The sequence below is a fragment of the Alexandromys fortis genome, unplaced genomic scaffold, assembly GCF_014885135.2.
Source record: "Alexandromys fortis isolate MF-2015 unplaced genomic scaffold, M_Fortis_MF-2015_v1.1 scaffold_30, whole genome shotgun sequence".
NCBI lineage: Eukaryota > Metazoa > Chordata > Mammalia > Rodentia > Cricetidae > Alexandromys > Alexandromys fortis.
The window spans coordinates 4,608,190-4,627,661 of record NW_026067922.1 but is presented as its reverse complement, the minus strand read 5'-3'; positions in this window follow the sequence as shown (position 1 = coordinate 4,627,661).

Below are 19,472 nucleotides of genomic sequence, written 5' to 3'. Positions count from 1 at the left end.
TCTTGGATCTCCAGATCTCTATTAAATCCCCTGTGTTTATTATATCATTGCCAGTTGATGCTTCATCAACAAAAAGGAAGTCAATTACAACAAGTATATTCCATTTCTTCAATCTTTTTTTTTTTTTACAATCAAATGCAGAAGATTCCTAGGTTGAGGCAGAGTACAGGAACCCGGCTACGGAAAGCACCTGAGGGCACTGTGGTCTGGGTAGTGTCCAGAAGGTATTGTTTCTCCTTTTTCTGTGCATATCTCCTTATCTGAGAGCCCAGAGTATTCAGATGGTTCTCTCTGGTTCTCTCTGGTTCTCTCTGGTTCTCTCTGGTTCTCTCTGGTTCTCTCTGGTTCTCTCTCTCTCTCTCTCTCTCTCTCTCTCTCTCTCTCTCTCTTATTTGGAGTTTAGGGGCAGTAGCAACCATCACTACATCTAGGGGTTGTGCATTTTAAGAGGAATATCTGGAAAGAATCATGTTTAACCATAGAAAAGATGGAATTCCCGCTATAAAACACCCTTGTATATAAAATGTTGGAGGCGCCTTAGACTTACCATCTTACCATTCCCATTTCAAAGATAAGAATTTTGATGCCTGAAATATGACTTAGCCAGAAACCAGGCTGCAACTCGGGACCAACTTTCCCTGCAGTGAGCGAGTAGTCTTTGTATTCAGGGACACACTCGCCAGTTTTGTGATTTAGAACTGGAAGGGGGTGGGGCTCATCAATAGCCTCTGTTTACTGTGTTTGTAGAGGACAAGGTTTACATTCTGCAATGATGCTTCTGGTGAGGGGCCCTTCACCACCCTGTAGGCTGCAGGCAGGGATGTACCGATGCCTCCATGCGGGGGCCTGGGGTTGGGTGATTGCTCTTCGCTGTAGCAGCTTTATGAAAACATTAAATGTCATTACTTATTTCTTCATGTCCAAAATGTATACTTCAACATTTTTCTTCTGTAGACAAGTGTCACTTTTACTGCAATCTTCAGGCCAGATGTTCCTGGTGTAAGTGGTAACAGCTGCCATGCTGGCAAGAGTGTGGCTCCAGCCAAGTCACTCTCGAAAAGGGCCCCCTAGCTGTCTGTTTCAGAACACTGACATGGCAGAAGAAACCCATACCTGGCCCTCCCAAGCTTCTTGGGAGACCTTGTGAAGTCTGGAACAAGGGTTTTGGGGAGGGCATGCTGCCAAACCCATGGCTGAGCTTGCTTCTTCCTTGGTGATGAGCTGGGGTTGCAGGCCAAGGAGAGCCAACTTCTTCTGCTCAGGCTTCGTTCAAAGCATTTGTGGTGCCACCGCCCATTACCCACATCCTCGTTTGTCTGGAGACCAAGTCGCTGCCCTTGCGTTCTGTCACACTCGCCACGGCCTTCTATGATCTCAAGTTGACATCGTATTGTTTTTGAATTTTGCTCAACTTGCAGCCGCCTGGTAGCATTTATCTTCTCAGCTCCCTTGGGCCTTGATGAATTCCTCGCTAAGGTCCTATCTCAGTGTCAGCGTTTCCAGAAAATACAAGCACAATTTGCTTCCATCTTCGGCTAAATCCAGAGACTTGATTCAGCCAAAAAAGTAACTCCTGCCTTTGCAATTTTTGGCGAAATGGATGAATAGCCTGTTATTCAAGAATGTTATCCTGTTGAGAAAGGTTGACTTTATGAGACCCCAAAAGTCACAGAAGAACAAAAAGGCACAAACCCACCCTTCACACAACACGAACAGATCTGTGGGTGGCTGTAGCATGATGCTTCCTTCAGGAGATGTCAAGCTCGTTCAGACTAAGCCTGGTTTCTTCCCAAAGAAAAGAAGCCATTTCCAGCAGGAATAAATCTTTAGGTGTTGAGTCTGGCTGCACAGAAACAGGATGGACATCCTCCTGCATCTCAGTGTTCAGCTCAAGAGGCCACTGCTGAGCAGAGGTCACTGGCTCTAGGCCTCCGTGATGAGCCCAGCCACAATACTCTTCCTATAAACCAACAAGCGGTGGAAAACAATGGGCTTCGAGGCAGTATAAGACAGTTTCCGGTCCTGACTTTGTGTGTTTTCTGCTGCTTGGTTTTGGACAAACTCCTTAACCACTTGAACCAGCCACATTCCCATCTTGAAAATGGCGGGTGCACATGTTCTACAGTTTGGTTGTGATGGATTGGCCCGCATTTGTAGCTTCTGGACTAAAGAGACTAGCTGCTTTTTTTTAAATTTATTTATTTATTTATTAAAGATTTCTGTCTCTTCCCCACCACCGCCTCCCCTTTCCCTCCCCCTCCCCCAGTCAAATCCCCCTCCCTCGTCAGCCCAAAAAGCAATCAGGGTTCTCTGCCCTGTGGGAAGTCCAAGGACCACCCACCTCCATCCAGGTCTAGTAAGGTGAGCATCCACGAAACTGCCTAGGCTCCCACGAAACCAATAGGTCCAGTAGAATCAAAAACCCGTTGCCCTTGTTCTTGAGGTCTCAGTAGTCCTCCTTGTCCGCTATGTTCAGCGAGACCAGTTTTGACCCAGGCTTTTTCAGACCCAGGCCAGCTGGCCTTGGTGAGTTCCTGATAGAACATCCCCATTGTCTCAGTGTTTGGGTGCACCCCTCGCGGTCCTGAGTTCCTTGCTTGTGCTCTCTCTCCTTCTGCTCCTGATTTGGACCTTGAGATTTCAGTCCGGTGCTCCAATGTGGGTCTCTGTCTCTGTCTCCTTTCATCGCCTGATGAAGTTTAATATTCAGGAAGATGCCTATATGATTTTCTTTGAGTTCTCCTTCTTATTTAGCTTCTCTAAGAACCCGAATTATAGGTTCAATGTCCTTTATTTATGGCTAGAAACCAAATATGAGTGAGAACATCCCATGTTCCTCTTTTTGGGTCTGGCTTACCTCACTCAGGATGGTGTTTTCTATTTCCATCCATTTGCCTGCAAACTTCAAGAAGTCCTTGTTTTTTACTGCTGAGTAGTACTCTAATATGTATATATTCCATACTTTCTTCATCCATTCTTCAATTGAAGGGCATCTAGGTTGTTTCCAGGTTCTGGCTATTACAAACAATGCTGCTATAAACATAGTAGAGCATATACTTTTGTTGTGTGATAAGGCCTCTCTTGGGTATATTCCCAAGAGTGGTATTGCTGGGTCCATGGGTAGGTTGATCCCAAATTTCCTGAGAAACCTCCACACTGCTTTCCAGAGTGGTTGCACAAGTTTGCATTCCCACCAGCAATGGATGAGTGTACCCCTTTCTTCACAACCTCTCCAGCAAAGGCTATCATTGGTGTTTTTGATTTTCGCCATTCTGACAGGTGTAAGATGGTATCTTAAAGTTGTCTTGATTTGCATTTCCCTGATCGCTAAGGAAGTTGAGCATGACCTTAGGTGTCTTTTGGCCATTTGAACTTCTTCTGTTGAGAGATCTCTGTTCAACTCAGTGCCCCATTTTATAATTGGGTTGATTAGCCTTTTACAGTTTCTTCACCTCTTTAACCAAGCAGTCTTGGGTGGTGGCAATCCCTCCTTAAATTCGGGACTGTTTTCAAGATGGATGCCATAAGACTAGGATATTTTTTTAAAAAAACAAGGCTGCTCAGTTCTGCCCTCTGATGAGAGGAGGCCTGGAAACTGTAAGGCTTGCAGTAAAGGGCATAGGGCCGAGTCTAGAAGGCAGTTTGCTCCTGTTTCTGTCCACGAGTTTGAGCGACAGGCCTTGACCAGCAAGGTCCAGTCTGCAAATGTCTTCCTTTGCCCCATTATGCCACTGCCAGTAAGTAGGCAATGTCTTGTCCCAGACAGTGGAATCCCTACACCATAGACGTATTCCTCTGAGTTCTAAAGGCATCTGCTCTACAAAGGCTCGGTCTAACTTTTTCTGTAGTGCCTACCTTCTGAATTTCTAGGTTCAGAACACCAACCCGTGCCTTATTTCTTCCCTTGGACATTGGTGCCCCCGCCTCACCCAGTGATATGACTCTGTCATTTATTCAAGCCACTTTATATATCAGTTTCTCCCTGTTGAGTTGCCCAGTGTGGCTTGTTTTCCTGGCAAGATCCTGGTTGTCACAGGAACTGTATGTCCCAGTGTGTTGAGATTGTCCTCACTCACCCTTGTTTTCCTGGCATCTTGTCGAGTTTAGCATTTGTCCCATATAAAACTGTCCTGTTTCTGATGACCAAATGTAAGGTCATTTTAGGTATATTGTTCTCCACCAATAGGCTACGGGAGAAGGTCTTTAAGTGCCCGCATGAAGTAGGCTTCTTTTTATGTATTTTAACTTTCAAATTAGCAAACAACATAATGGATCTCACTGTTTCATACATACGTGCAGTTGTATTGCCTTCTTTTTTAAAATTTTAGTTTTCACTGAATTTATCCATTGTCAATGGGCCCTGGGTTTCCATACACACTGAGCACATCCCCCATAGTCCTCTTCCTTCCCCATTCTCCCTGATATCCCTTTCATCTTCTTGGTCTCCCCAGACATTTTCATTTCTACTTTCATATCATATATTTGATAATATACATGACATATATTACATAAATATATGACTTTATATGTGTATATAAATCTAGGAACCACCTATGAGAGAACACATACATTGTTTGTCGTACTGACACTGGCTTAATTCACTTAACGCAATTAAGTTGCATGATTTCATTCTTATTTACAGCTGGGGAGTTTTCCATTGTGCGGGCAGCCATGTTTTCTGTCTCCATTCTCTGTTGTTGGACCCCTAGGTAGTCTCCATCCTTAACTATTATGAATGTGCCACAGGTAACACTGACATGTGAGTAGCCAGGCTTCTTGCTGTAGGTTCCTTGAGTTTCTCCTTGACTCCAGCACCACATTTGCCTTCTCTCCTTGCCTTTTTCTTTCTTTCCTTCTTTTTTCTTTTCTTTCTTTCTTTTTTTTTAAGGAGAGCTCTTTGACTACAGCTTGATGCTGGGCTTACATGAACAACATCACCTATCACACATTTCTTGTAATTTTGCAATCAGTCACTGCATGACTGCTGTCCCAGCAAACCTCTAAGGGAAATATGTCTCCAATATAGAATACTTAGTGGAGGGAGACTCTAGTTTTTTTGAACATTTTATAATTTTTTAAAATATTTTTTAATGTGGCCTTAATTCCTGTGCAATATGAACATGACTAGAGTTGATTCCCTGATTGATCCATAGTTAAGGAGTTCTCTTGACCTGATACAATATTCCATGTCTTTCCTAGTTTCCCCCACAGTTCCCTCTTCTGCTCCAGTTTCACTTGACTCCATCACAAGCTGTCTTCCACTCCTCTCACCACCAGCCCATGCTGTGTATTTCCCAATTTATTGTGTCACTTGTCACTTAGTGACTGGTCCTAGAATCTTCATGAGAAGATTCTATATTACAGTCACTTGGAAAGCATCCTCAACTTGGTCATTTGGCCATTCTCAACAGGGTCCTTTGTAGAACTGTCTATAGTTGTTCTTTGAGCACCTCTCAAAATGTTATTTTTTCACTCAAGCAATCCAAGCTGCACCAAGCTGCATGCCCTCCTCTTCCCTCCCCTACCCCCGAGCTCACGCAAACCAGAACATTTCCTTCTTCTTTACTTTGTTTTCCCCATCTTAAAGTTTGCTTCTCCCCCTTTATCCTAGGTGTTTCTCTACTTCATTCTTCTTAAGCCCCCACTGAGACACCAGGCTCAGCCACGTGTCTTTATGTATTGCCATTGTCCCTAGTCACAAACCCTACCTTTGCACTTGCCAGATTATGTTAAAACCATCCCTTATGTGCCCATCCTTTCTAGCAAGCATCTCCCTAAGCATCAAGGATAAATGACGTGTCTCATGTGCCTCAGTACTCACTGTGTGGAGCACAGTGCCTGTCACATGGGAGGCCCTTGATAAATGTTTGTTGACCTAAACTTAATACGTTTTTGCTGAATGACTGAGTGACATTCCACGAGCTGCCATATTTCTCTCCCCTGGACACATATTTATCTCCTTCTTCCCCTGCCAAAACCCCAAAGATTGCTTCACTGTGCTGTATAATCTTTCTGTCAGGCCTCTGACACACAAAACACATGTAATTACTCCATTATGAGGCCGGGCACTAAGTTTCAGCCGAGTGTTCCAATTTATTAGGCTTTGTACTAGGAAACCAGAAAGGAAGGGGCTTAGAAGGATTTCCCAGAGGGATGGGGATGCTTCTGGACGTCAAGGTAATTCTAAGCTTCACTGGGAGCCTCAGATGTTCCGTTCCTGTGGATTGTGTGCCTCCATCTTTTTTCGTGAATGTGGGCAGGCCCTGACATGGAACAAGCAATCTGCCCATCACATTACTTATGAGTGCATCCCAAAATAGCTAGAATGTGTTGCACCATGGATTTGCCATTTGGGGGACAAAGGCAAGATGCATACAGCTTTAGCATCTGTCACTCGAAAGTACATGTTTTGCTTCCTGTAGTTTGATAATTTGACACGCTTGTGAGTTCCTCTATGGGGAAAGGGCAAGGTTTGGGTGCAGACAATGTATACTCACTGTGCATTCCAGTATCCTCAATGATTTGATACTCCCTGTTGTCTCCAGAATGTGTCTTGTCTAAATTCCTGTCTAAATTCAAATCCTGTCTAAACCTCAAGCCACAACTAATCCTACCTCCTCTAAAATGTTTCATCGGCCATTTCAGTTCTTAAGCCTCTGTCTTGACATTCTGAAAATGAATGATGTGCGCGTTTGCTGCTTTCCTCGATGCTGTAACAAAATACCCAATGAAAGCAACTTAAGGGAGGATGCGTGTATTGTGACTCAGGTCCAGGGTACAGGTCCTCATGGTAGGGAAGGCGTGTGGGTGAGAATGTATCTATGGATGGGAGCAGAAGCACCAGGCAGATGATCGCATCAGGAAGCAGCGAGGCCAATGTCAGTACTCAGCTTGCCTTATTCTTTGCCCTTTTGTTCAGTTTGGGAACTTAGCTCATGGGATAGTGCCCATTCGGGGTGATTTAGTGAAACCTCAGTGGTAATAGCAGCATAGACAAGCCCAGAGACGCGTCTCCTAGATGATTCCAAATCCTGTCAAGTTGACAATGACTAGATTGTAAAGTGCCCATGGTAGCACTCCATTGTCTTGTCTTGAAGGGACAGGTAAGTGTGGAAAATCCTCCTTTGGGAAGTTCACTTAGTTTAATCAGTTCCCTTTATGACAATGGCTAAATCATTTCCACTCTGAATTTTTCTCCTTTCTTTTCTTTTCCATCTCCCCTTTCTTCTCCTCTCACTCCCATCCCTCCCACTATTATGATACTGTACACAATAGCTGCGGCCATGCTGCATGCCAGCTTTGAAGGAGGAGATCAAATGGCGCCAATGTGAAAATGCTGTGCACACTGGAAAGCATCTAACAGTGAGGCTCATGTCAGAAAGAAAGACTTAGGGATATTATTCCCTGTCCCGCCAGCCTTCAAAAGGCAGTGGTGCTAGAAGGGGGGGGGGGCGATGTTGCCAAAACACAAAGAGATTTGGGAAGAATGAACTCCAAAGACGGAAGTCAAGTTTGAATTAAATAAGTAGTCAGTGCAAAGTATGTGAGGCCCGAGTACAAAGGAAGGTCAGTGGGATGGCTAAACTCTAGGTACAATAGGGACACTTGCTTATTCTTATCCAATTACAGTTAACAAGTAGGATGAATCTCAGGTACCGTGGACTTTAGACTGAATTGTGCCATCCCTAAATCCACTGGGAAACCCAAACCCCAAACGTTAGACATTTGAAAGGGGGATTTGCTCTCAGTCCATTTTGTGTTGCTGTAATAGGATATAAAAGAAAGAGGATACTTGGGTCTTGATACACATATAGACACACATGTACAAGAAATAAACACACATATGTACACAGAAACACATACAAGACACTCTCTGAAAAGGCCATGTGGCACAAAAGGACCCAATGGTCATCCATTAGAAAAAAGAAGGCCCTCCCTGGAAGCCACCTGTGGTCACACTCTGATCTTACATTTCCAGCCTCAAAAAGAGTGAGTCATAAGTGTTACCCAAACCACCTTGTTTGGAACAGGATGTCATTGCTGCCTGAGTTGCCCAAGGCAAGATGCAAGGCCAGGAGATCCCCTGATAAAGGATGTTCAGTCTTTGCCCCTCCTGGCATTTCTAGCCCAGACGTGAAGCCACTAGATAGACACAGCCTGGCAGAGTAGCATGAAATACATAGAGGGCAGCCAAGGGCGTTACTGGAGGGCAGAGGAGAGCACTTCCTTTGTTCTTGAGGACAACTCGGGAAGGGTCTTCATGGACAAGTGACATCAAACTAAGAAACACAGACTACAAATAAGGAACAATTGAGGAATCCAGAGAGCAGGTGTCTGGGGACAGATAATCTATGGAGTGATTTGCAACCATACTGCCAAAGCTTAATCCCTTCACTGGCAAAGGCCCTTAGCCAGGACCCAGCAGGGTGGAACACTCTCGTCCGCACTGAGCAGGGTCATCTTCATATAGCTCCAACTTGCAATACCGTCCGTATGGGCTTTTTAGTTCTCAAAAAGAATCTCAGTACTGCCAATAGCAAGTATAAATATAAAACAAAATTGCTTAAACAATCAACGAGTCCTGAAAAAAAAATAAGTTTTAGTCAGTCATGTTAGGAAAAAGACAAAAGTACCCTTCCCTTCTTTATGTAAAATGTTTCTTACATCAAAGAAAGCTCAGCTGGGAGTGTGGGGGATATCTGTTATGGAGTTATATCAGGCAATTAGTTATTTTCAAAAGGTATTTTCCCAGGTTTTGTGGTGTATATGGTATTTGCCATCTTTGAAAACTATGCACCTTTTTTAGTTTTTTTCTCAGTCTGAATGAATATTCACATTCATAGCTAATTCAGTTTGTAACTTTGAGTAGTGCTTACTCTGTTTTGTAAAGAGGGCTCTACCAATCAGGCTTCTGAACCTAGTTTTTGTCCTTGGCTTCATCTCTCCTGTAACGAACGACTTCTCCACTAGTGGTTGTACACTTTGATTAGTGTGGAAGTCCTATGTTGGGGGTTGCACCCCTCTGGGACACTGTATAACTAGAAGCAGAGTCACTGGTATCCAGTGAGGATACTTGAGGTCCCAAAGAGCCCAGATTGCTTCAGACGTCTGTCTCCTGTTAAGAGTTCGGTAGTGAAGATGCAAGCAGCCTGGTCGGTTGGGAGTTTGGGTGAGTGGGAGAAAAGGGGCTGTCCACCTCTCCATCATTCCTGCCTTCATCCATTTGTGCTTATCACAAAATATCACAGAGTGGTACCTTATAAATAGAAATGTATTTCTCACAGGTACGGGAAGTCCAGAGCGAAGAAGGTACCAGCAAAACTGGTGCTTGGAGAAGGCTGCTTTCTCTGCAAAGAGCAAGATGAAAGGGCTACATCTTTTGGAAGGGACAGACCTAGGTCCTCGTAAGAGTGGAAAGAACAGGAGGCAAAAATGTGCTTTTCTAGTTCTTTCCAGGCCTTTTATAAGAGGAGTTCCCATGACAAAATTAGTTCTTAAAAGCTCTATGTCTTAATACCTTTGCATTAAGTTTCAACCTGAAATTTGCAGGGAACGCAAATATTCAAACCACAGTATTGTGCTTCATGAGGTTTTGGGTGACATGCTTCAAGTGAAGTTCAGAATGTAAGGAGCGGCCCAGGGCTAGAGTGTGGACAGTTTGTGACCTCCGAGGGACAGAAGAAGTGAGGGGAACGCCTGTCAAAACCAGGCAGAGGGAACCTTTTGAACAGCTCCAAACCACCTCCAGATGGCTGCGGAGTGGAGTCTAAGCAGCAGCACTTAGTGGAACCTGAGATCTTGCCTGATGCCAGGCATGGGCTCACAGTGTGGGTGAACGACTACATCCTCTAACCTTAAAAGCTGGAGACGCAGGGCAGTATCACTTCAGACTTTGTGGACGCCATTATACAACCTGGAAGGTTCCAGTCCATACCAGCACCGGCTCCTGTTTACAAACACAGATTCTCTTGTGCCCAACAAGTTTCAGTTCTCAATTTCTGGAGAGATGTGCTAAAAATATACTTTGGGCATTGATTAATGAAAGACAAAGATCCTCGAGTTAGACCATGTTTTCGAGAAAAACAGAACACATCTCCTCATAATAAGGGAATGACTCACACAAATTCAGGAGGCCAGCCACTTCCAAGCCCTGCAGTTATCAAGCTGAAGTTCCAGAAAGCTAAGGCTGACCTTTAGTCCAAAGTTCAAAAGCTCCAAACCAAGCAAACTTAACCCCAAGCCACAGGGTAAGCACTCATCCTCCCTGGCTTCCCCCAGAGCCTGTCCCTCTACTTACTATTTGCATGGTTTCTTGATTGCATCGCATATGCATTAGTAGACTTGAAGTTCTTAAAAGCAAGAAATTGGCCTCCCATCCACACCACTGACCATAGTCTGAACGTATTAAACTCTGAATAATTTATAGCCGAGCCATGAAATTTATATTATGTTCCTTAGAGAAAACAAGCCCATTTCTATCTCTCTTCTGTAGAGTTTATCTCAAACACTCAACAACTTAAAACAATGAATCTCTACAATCAATATCAACTTAGATGGATACACAAATCCATGACATACAGTACTCACTGTTACCAGGTAATGTCTCAGAGTGTCTTCTTCTTGGAGTTTTATTCAGAAAAGTCTTTTTCTGCCCCCAATAAGGTCTTACGTAGACAAATGAAATACGCCAGCTTAAAAATATCATAACAATCCATACTTTTGTTTTTTTTTCTTATGTTTTAAAAGCTCCATGGACAATAAAGGTATTGAGATAAATTTTTATTTCATTTTAAATATAAATAAAAAGTTTAATTGAAATTATGTAACAGGCGACTTCACTTTATGTTCAGCAGAAGAAACATGGTTTGGGAGGATCAGCGTGAAAGCTACAGCACAGGAAAAGCTACAGTTCAAGTCCTTAATGTTTGTCTTAAAAAGAAAACCCAAGACTTTGGGGTCGGCATGAAGCACGGGAACTGGAGAAATCAGGTGGCTCTAAAATCATATCAGGGAGCCTAAAGAAAGATCATGTGGGGGTTTCTTTGGAGTGGAATGGAGAGCTCCTTTCTGAGGAGTGACTTCCGTCTAAGGTAGGTAGATTACTGACTTGGAACTTAGAAGGTAAAGTGTAGATAGGTGTTCAAATCTTATTATTGATAGCTCATCTGTCTATACTGATTCATCGGAGGCAACGGAAAGGACGTGAGGAACAGTGAATGATTCTGGTCCCTGAAGAAGAGCTTCGGAATTGAGGCTGATCTCAAATGGCCAAGACCAGGAATTTCCCCTCACTTCTAATTTGGCTGACTCCTCAATCATTTAACCCTGAGTCCCCTAGTGTGCTTTCCTGGACCATCTGCTCATACAGACTTCAATGAACCCACTGGCAGCTCTTCTTCTGGAGAGCTCTAAGGTAATGCAATACCCCTCCCTTATAGACAGAAAAGTGGGTTATTATTTTGCCACAGAAAGTAGAATTAATGGCACAATAGCCAGAACCTACCAAAGTTATCATACTTGTGCACCTCCTGACCACATTCTGATGGATGCTGTCAGGGAGAAAAAAAAATAGAAGAAATAGTGGGGAGACACACTAACTGGAGGCATGTGGATGGCCCCTCACTATCTGCTCTTCCAGAGTATTGTGAAATGAAAGTACCTAGGACATCAGGCTTTGCTGGGATGCTGGAGATCTTATCAGCCTCTGCCTTCCTAGTTTAGGATACTGAGTGTGGATGGCTTAGAGAACATCAGCGGCTGTAGGAGTTCTGGTCTAGAGGGAAGGACTCCCTCTACAGTGCTCTTGATGCTGCTCCAGGCTTCTGTTGCAAGAGTTCCTGTCTCAAGGACACCATCAAGTCAACTCCTAAAACATATTCTCCATGAAAAAAGTAATAGCCAAAGGAATACTGCGTCTAGTGCAGTGGTTCTCAACCTTCCTAACGTCATAACCTTTATTTGGTATATTTCCTCATGCTGCGGTGACTCCTCAACCACAAAATTAGTTTCGTTGCTACTTCATAGCCATAATTTGGCTACCACTGTGAATCGTAAATATTTTTGGAGCTAGAGGTCACTGAACAGTTGAGAACTCCCTGTCTAGGGGCTTGAGTACCATTTCATGGGTTCCCCTTGGTAATTTGCTTAGATGGATGCTTGCTCTTTTAGCAGATGAAGAGAGAAGATATAACACCCAACCTGGAGATAAAGTACCCAATGCTATTCCTTTGGAAAGCAAGCAAAACCTCCTTTAACTCTGGTTGGACTTTGGTTGCTTTAAATGGTCTCCTCTGTAGAAGGAGAGTTAGAGGCAGTACCTAATCCCAGCTTGATGCAATTACTTTAACATGAATTTGAAATAAAATTAAAGTTAGCAGTTTAAACTGATGTTTGAGGGGTTTAAAATGATTTAGTTTCCTTTGGAACCACTGTGTTATTTGATCCAGTACATCCCTACCCCAGTACCATTACTACTAGATTATGCCCATAGGTTGAGTTACAAATGTCTAAAAATCTTAAAATTATTAAGCTCAGATTAGAGCGTTCAAAGCCTATGGTGTTATTTTAGTCTCCTGCCATATCCTCCATTTACTATAAACTTGTTATATTGGCATTCAAATAAAATGTCATAAAGCAAGTATGTAAGGAGGTGTTTGGGGTTTGTTGCAGGCTTCTGTGAGCCAAGTTTGCATGGCAACCAAGATGTATAACAGAAACACTCAAATGGTCTTCATAAAAAGAAATGCTGAGCAGATCTTAAGAATCGAGCAACTCCTAAGCTCAGAAAGGCTGTGAGAGCCGGTCAGAGCAATAACTCGGTGCCTGGATGGGGACAGCATGTTACCCAACATTGTCTCAGCAGTTCTCCAAGTCCTCCTTTGCCGGAGCCACCAATTACTAATGCATGTGAGGCCAGCTCTCCAGAGACGTAGCTTCATGGAATTTGCAGCTGTTACTCTTAGAAGCGACTGCCAACACTACCTTCACCAAACCCCTCGTATTATAGATGAGGAAATGGAGACCCAGATTTCCTCATAGTCTCAGAGGCCTGCTTGTATAGCAGAAATGTACAAGTATGTGTTCACCCATTTTTTCTGTTTTAGTGAATTCACTGACGTCTTCCAATCTGAACACAAACCCCAACTGTTTTGAGTCAGACCAGCATGAGCAAGTGTAGATTTATAAAGGCTTCCATTTGGACATTGCTTCCACAAGAGACATGAAATTTTTTTGGTTCATACATCATGGGTTACCTTAGGTCAAGCAAACCTACTAGATCCCTCCTTAGAAAGGACATCCCATGAGATTAAGCCAATGATGCTTTGTTTCACTGTAGAGGGAAAAAAGATCCACCAAAGCTGAGTTAGCCCATCACTACTCACAGAGAGGAAGCTCTTTTGAAATTTGATGGCTTCCTGAAACACATTCAGCTACCTGGAACGAGGTATGGAAAGAGTCTTCCTTAGAACAAAGTGAAGTCAGGTTCACTGATTGGAAACTTTAACGCATTTCAATATATTAGTAACCACCATGAAGAATATGCTGTCAGCAAGAATCTATCATCCTATTTTTGACAGTTCCAAAAGTGCCTGTAGTATCCCCTCCCAGCAGTACAAGAGAAGGATTTGCTAAAATCTTTAACAATTAACTCTACAAACACACATTGAAATGGAGAGAGGCTAGAAAACCATTGGGCCTACTCAGAAATGATGCTTCATTTAACAGGAATATCTCCACACATGCTAAGTGAAAGAACTTCATGAGGTAAGGTTGGTCTCTTCTCTCCCTATGCACATCCATCGATTAGAATCTCCCTTTTAAAATAAAAGTTATCTTCAACATTAGAGAGATTTACCAATCAGTGAAGGCTTCATCAGAGAGAGACAAAACAATGAATAGTATAGAATCAGGGAGCTAGTCTAGAAACTTTTGTTTCTGGATCTAGTAGTCAGCAGGACCAAGACATGGTTCTAGTGGGGAATCCATGACATGCCAGGACCCTGACTGTTTCTTCCTGCATCAAGATGATGATGTAGGTGATGTGCGATTTGCTCTCAGTTTTCTTTAGAGTTTCCCACATACCAACACAAGATTTAGAAAAGCCAGAGAAGGGGACACAGTAGGAGCTGAAGGTGCTGTGGGTCCAGCCACCGCTCCAATAACATCGCCATCGCTTGTATGTTCTAACATGAACCATAGATCTCTCACATGTGAACAGGCGACTATGCCTCATGGTTGCCTTCCAATTTTGAGCAACCGTCTCCTATGCCGAGTCTTGTTACCGAACCATTCAGAGGAAGACTTTCTGGAAAGTGTAGTTTAACTCTTTGTAGCCTGCTAGCTGGGCACAAAACAAGATCACTAAAGTCACCCCCAAATTCTTACTGTGGTGAATAATTGAGTTGCCAAACAAGTGACCTGCCAAGCATTGTATGTCTTTTATTTTAGTCATTTTGATTTCATGTAAACAGTATATCACTGAAGACTTAACTTGCAATCTCTGCTGATGACTATGACTAAGAAGTTTCTTGCACATTAACCAGCCATTTGGAAAGTTTCCTATGTGAAATTCCTGTTTGGCTTTCAAGGCCAGTTTTCCTAATTGGCTGCATTTCTCTTATATGGTATGAGGTCTTTATTGCACACATACTTTGGAAATGAGTCCTCTTGCAGATACGTTTGTGCAAGATACGCTCTCCCTTGGTGTGGCTTGCTCTTGGGAGTTATTAATGGCATCATTCAATAAACAGTTCTTAAGTATAATGTAGTCTAATATCTTTTATTGTTCCATTTTGTGCCCCATTTGAGAAATCTTTTCTTACTTAAAGGTCATACTGTTCCTTTCTTTTGTCATCTTTGGAAACTCTATACTGTTACCTGCTGAACTGATATGCATGACTTTTATGTTTTTCCCACTCGTCTAGTTTATGACAGAAAAGCAATCCCCGCAGCGGTAATTTATCCCACCCCATTTGGATGGAGATGGAAGGTTGCTTGCTTTCAGTATCTTTCTTGTACAACTTTCCCATATAACAAGTACCTAGCAAAGTAAGTCACGATGTATCAGAGTTTGGGGAACCCTAGGTCTCATTAGAAACTTAAAGTTTTAAGTCCTCAGTACTCTTAAAGATTCGTGCTCTAAGTTTTGTTTTTCTGTCTTGTGAGATTGCTAAAAATTCTTTTGGGTTCTCTACTCCTTAGCAGGCTACCCACAACCTGGCTTTGACTTGTTGCAAAATGTTCACAGCAAAGAGACTGGATAGATGGTACGAGCTCTTGCTGCTCTGGCAGAGGGGCCAGGTTCTGTTTCCAGCACTGCATGGTGGCTCAAAGGCATCTGTAACTCCACTTCCTTGCAAGTCCAAAACTCTTTTCTGACTTCCATTGGCTCTACACATACATGCAAACAAAAAGCTTACATGTAATGCAAATGGTTCTAAAAATGAACAATGGCTATGCACATGAAGCAGTACATGTTATGTGTGGTCAGTTATATTGCTTACCAACCTGGTTAGATTTTGAATCAACTAAAACCCATGCCTCTGGGAAAGTCTATAAGGACATTTCCAGAAAAAGCAATGGAAGGATTAGATGAGGGGAAAGACCCTTCTCCAGAATGGACAGCACCTCCCAGCAGTGAACCAGATACAAAGAGGTCAGAGGGAAAAATGCTACCACCTGTTCAACTTTGGTTTCTTGCTAGGGACTGAATCTGTCTTGCTGCTGCTGAGACTTTCATCCTTTACTGACATCCCAAACACAGCTTCCTCAGACTTTCAACATGGACTAAAGCCCAGAAGTGCTCTAGCAATCCTCCAGGCCCTGGGTGCCAGACTGGGGCTGCTGAGGTTTCCAGACCCATAGACTCAATCTCTCCAGTTGCAGGCAACCTCTTCTGGACCATTCATGCTATCACACAAAGCGATGTGATGCCGCTTCTGTAATAGGATGTATTCGTTGTATAGACTTTGCTCCTTTAGAGACCCCTGACTAATACAGAATGCCCATCAACCTCTTGCTGAGACCGGACAATCAACCTCAAAGTGACTTGCTCTTCGCCTTCAGACAGGGCTTACCATTTTTTATATTTTTTCCTCTGAACACTATCAACAAAATAGGTATAGTCTCTCAAAGCCCATGCAATAATTTCAATGAGTGTAGTCTACTTAGACATGTTTCTAAACTCATTGTTTGTGTTATGGCTAGTATAGTGTGTGTGTGTGTATGTTGAGAGAGTTATTTTGTTTCATTGGGTTAGGTACTATATTAGTAAGGGGTTTCCAAAAAGACAGAAACAGTGGAATGAAGATTGAGTCATTGATTGACTGACAGATTTATATTAATTCATACATTTCTGGAGGCTCGTATTTCCAGATATCTAGAAGATAAAATAACAAATGGGGACCAGTGAGAGAGCTGGTGGTATAGGTCTAGTTTGAAAGTCAACAAACTGAAAAACCAAAAAAAAATTGCCAATAATATGATTCAAAGACACTCAATAAGAATACTCCCTCAGTTGGGGGATAGTCCACCTTTCTGTGAAGTTTTATACTTCTTTGGGTAAGGTGAGGTCTGCCTACACTAGGGAACATGACTTGCTTAAACTGGTCCATCAATTCAAATGTTAAGCCCACCCAAAGCAGCTTCTAGCAGTACTCAGAATAATATCTGGTTAAATGTCTGGGTAGTATGTGGCCTAGCCAACTTGACATCCAAAATTAACCCTCACCAATATTCAATAATTATTGACTGATATCTACTCAGTTAAGGATGAGGCTTATTTGTGGATAGTTTGCAGACCACTTTAAATGGCATGCGTGGCTTAGATTACCCCACTGTAGATATTTGGGTACCAGTCTGTACAAGTGATTTATGGTGAGAGCTACAACCTCTACGATGCTTGCCTCTGCACCAAGAAAACATTCCTGGAAGTCCTATGACATTGAAGGAAAATTTACTTCAGGTTTGTCTTTGCATGATGGATAAAACACTTAGGATTTTGAATTTTTTTAACTTTATGGTGAAGAAACTTTGCTACCAGATTCACTAACTTGGATTTGGACCTTTTATTTCTGTCCCCTAGAACCCACAAGGTTAAGAATATTGAAATTTAAATTCATTTAGTTAGTCAGTTTTGAAGATAAAATCTTTTCACTTCGATGTAATTCTCTATTTACTAATTTTTGTATGAGATGTCCTTATCATCTGACCAGAGTTCTGCATTTTATACAAAATTTAACATTGCAAATCTGTAATTACATACTTTCATATACTTATTCAGACTGTATTTTTATGTAGTGCATTTTGTTGTATATATTATTTTAAATGCTATACATATTAATGATATGTATTATGTTATCTATATAATATTGCATTTAATATGTATAGTTGTAATGTATAATGTATAAATTTGTATATGATAATATATCATAATTACATATTTGTATAGTGCATATATATCATATCATATTGCATTATATTTTTATGTATCTTGCTGGATACTGGAATTGATCATCTCATATAATACAAACAAAAATCTTAAAATAGTAAAAATTAATTTATACTGACTTTCTATGCAAGATATATTCAGTGCTGAAATAGTGGCATAATATTATAGGGGTAACCAACAACATCGTGACTGGCTTCAGGTCAGGAATTGCAAACCTAGTCAAAAGTCCATGACTTTGAATGGTGTAGGTCCCAAGGAGGAATCAGCAGTATTATTTTGCTAAGTGAACATGCTTCATCTAGCCTTCTAAATATTTGTTACATCCATAGATTAGTGATGCTCTCAGTCTTGGTCAGAAAAGCTTTCCATAGTGAGCAGTGTAAAAGCAGAGGCTTATAACTGACCAAAGTGTTGAGAACAAGTGACTGTTGGTTTCTCAGCCCTAATGGGACATCTGTATCAGTCCCGTGAAGGCTAAGAAACAACACAGAAAAAGAGCAGAAGAAACATAAAAGCTAGATCGTAGGAAGGAGTACTTCTTAGGTTCTGGAGAGTGCATGGCAGTTGCACGCATGAGCACACTGCAGCTATACCTGCACAATATGATGCCCCTCAACACTGTAGCAAGGATGGGGAGGAAGTCAGAAGGCCCACTCCTCCCTGAGGATCTATTGGCAGCCAATGACTGCAAGGGGAGTGGGAGTTGTTTTGCTTCAATGGTCTGACCCCTGGTAAGTTTCTGCATTCCATGAAATAACCTCATGCTCGTGCTCATGGAAGTAGCTCCAATTAAGTCTAGTGGGTCACTAAAAAAAAATAGAGGGAACACGAAAGTAGGAAAACTGATTGGGACAAAGAAGGGGTTTATATGCAGTGGGGAGGGATGAGAGGATTATAGGAAGCAAATGTGATCAAAATATATATAAGTATGAGATTATGAAAAAATAAATAGAAGAATAAATAAAAATGGGGAAACTAATGTGTTTATCTTTCAATTTTAAACTAAAAAAGCAAAGTCACTCTGTCTTTAAAATTAGCTGAGACAGCTCCACAGCCACCTAAGGTAGGAAACTTTAAAGAATCACTAAAGGATAAAAACTGAAAATACAAGATCACAAAATTTAATATGCATGTCCATGTTTTTATGTATATAGCACTAATATACCATTGACTATGCATTTCCATACACTAACATTATTTATAATACTGATAAATATAAATAAGACAAACTAATTAATTAGAAGTTTTATGAATTAGATAACAAACACTAAACTCAAACACAAGAGAAAATGTAAATAAGAAAAATATAAGAAACAGGAAGAAGGACAAAAATGAGCCATTTGAGCGCTATGCTCACGTTATAGAGACATTTTCTCATGTCTTCATCTGGTTTATAGTTTTATTTTGACATTTACATCTCCAGTTCAGAATTTATTTCTGTCGATATCATGAGAAATGAATCTGACAATATCTTGCCCAGATGGCTTTCCAGTTCATCCAGCAGTAGCATTTTAAAATTCCATCTTTGGGGCTGGGGAATGATGGCTCAGTTGGCAAAGTGTTCTCTTTGCATGAACAGCTCAGTTCAATCACCAGAACTTAAATAAAAAAATTAAAAGTTGGGCATGATAGTGTGTGTTTATAATCCCGGTGCTAAGAAGAAAGCCAAGATGGATAGATCCCTGCAACTCAATAGCTAATCAATCTAAATTATTTGATCAGGTCCAGGACAGTGGAAGACCCTCTCAAAAGAAAAACAGTGAATGGTGTCTAAGAAATGACACTTGAAGTTGCACCATTCACTGTTTCACAAACACACATGAACTTCACACACACACACACACACACACACACACACACACACCACACACACATACACACACCATCTTTGTCCTAGCAGTAGCTGAGATAGTTGTCAGGAGCTATCATCATAACCTAGAATATTGCATAAAATTCCATTTCTGGACTTTTCAAACAGTTCTCTTCATCACACATGGTTTCATCCATTATCATTTTCTGTATC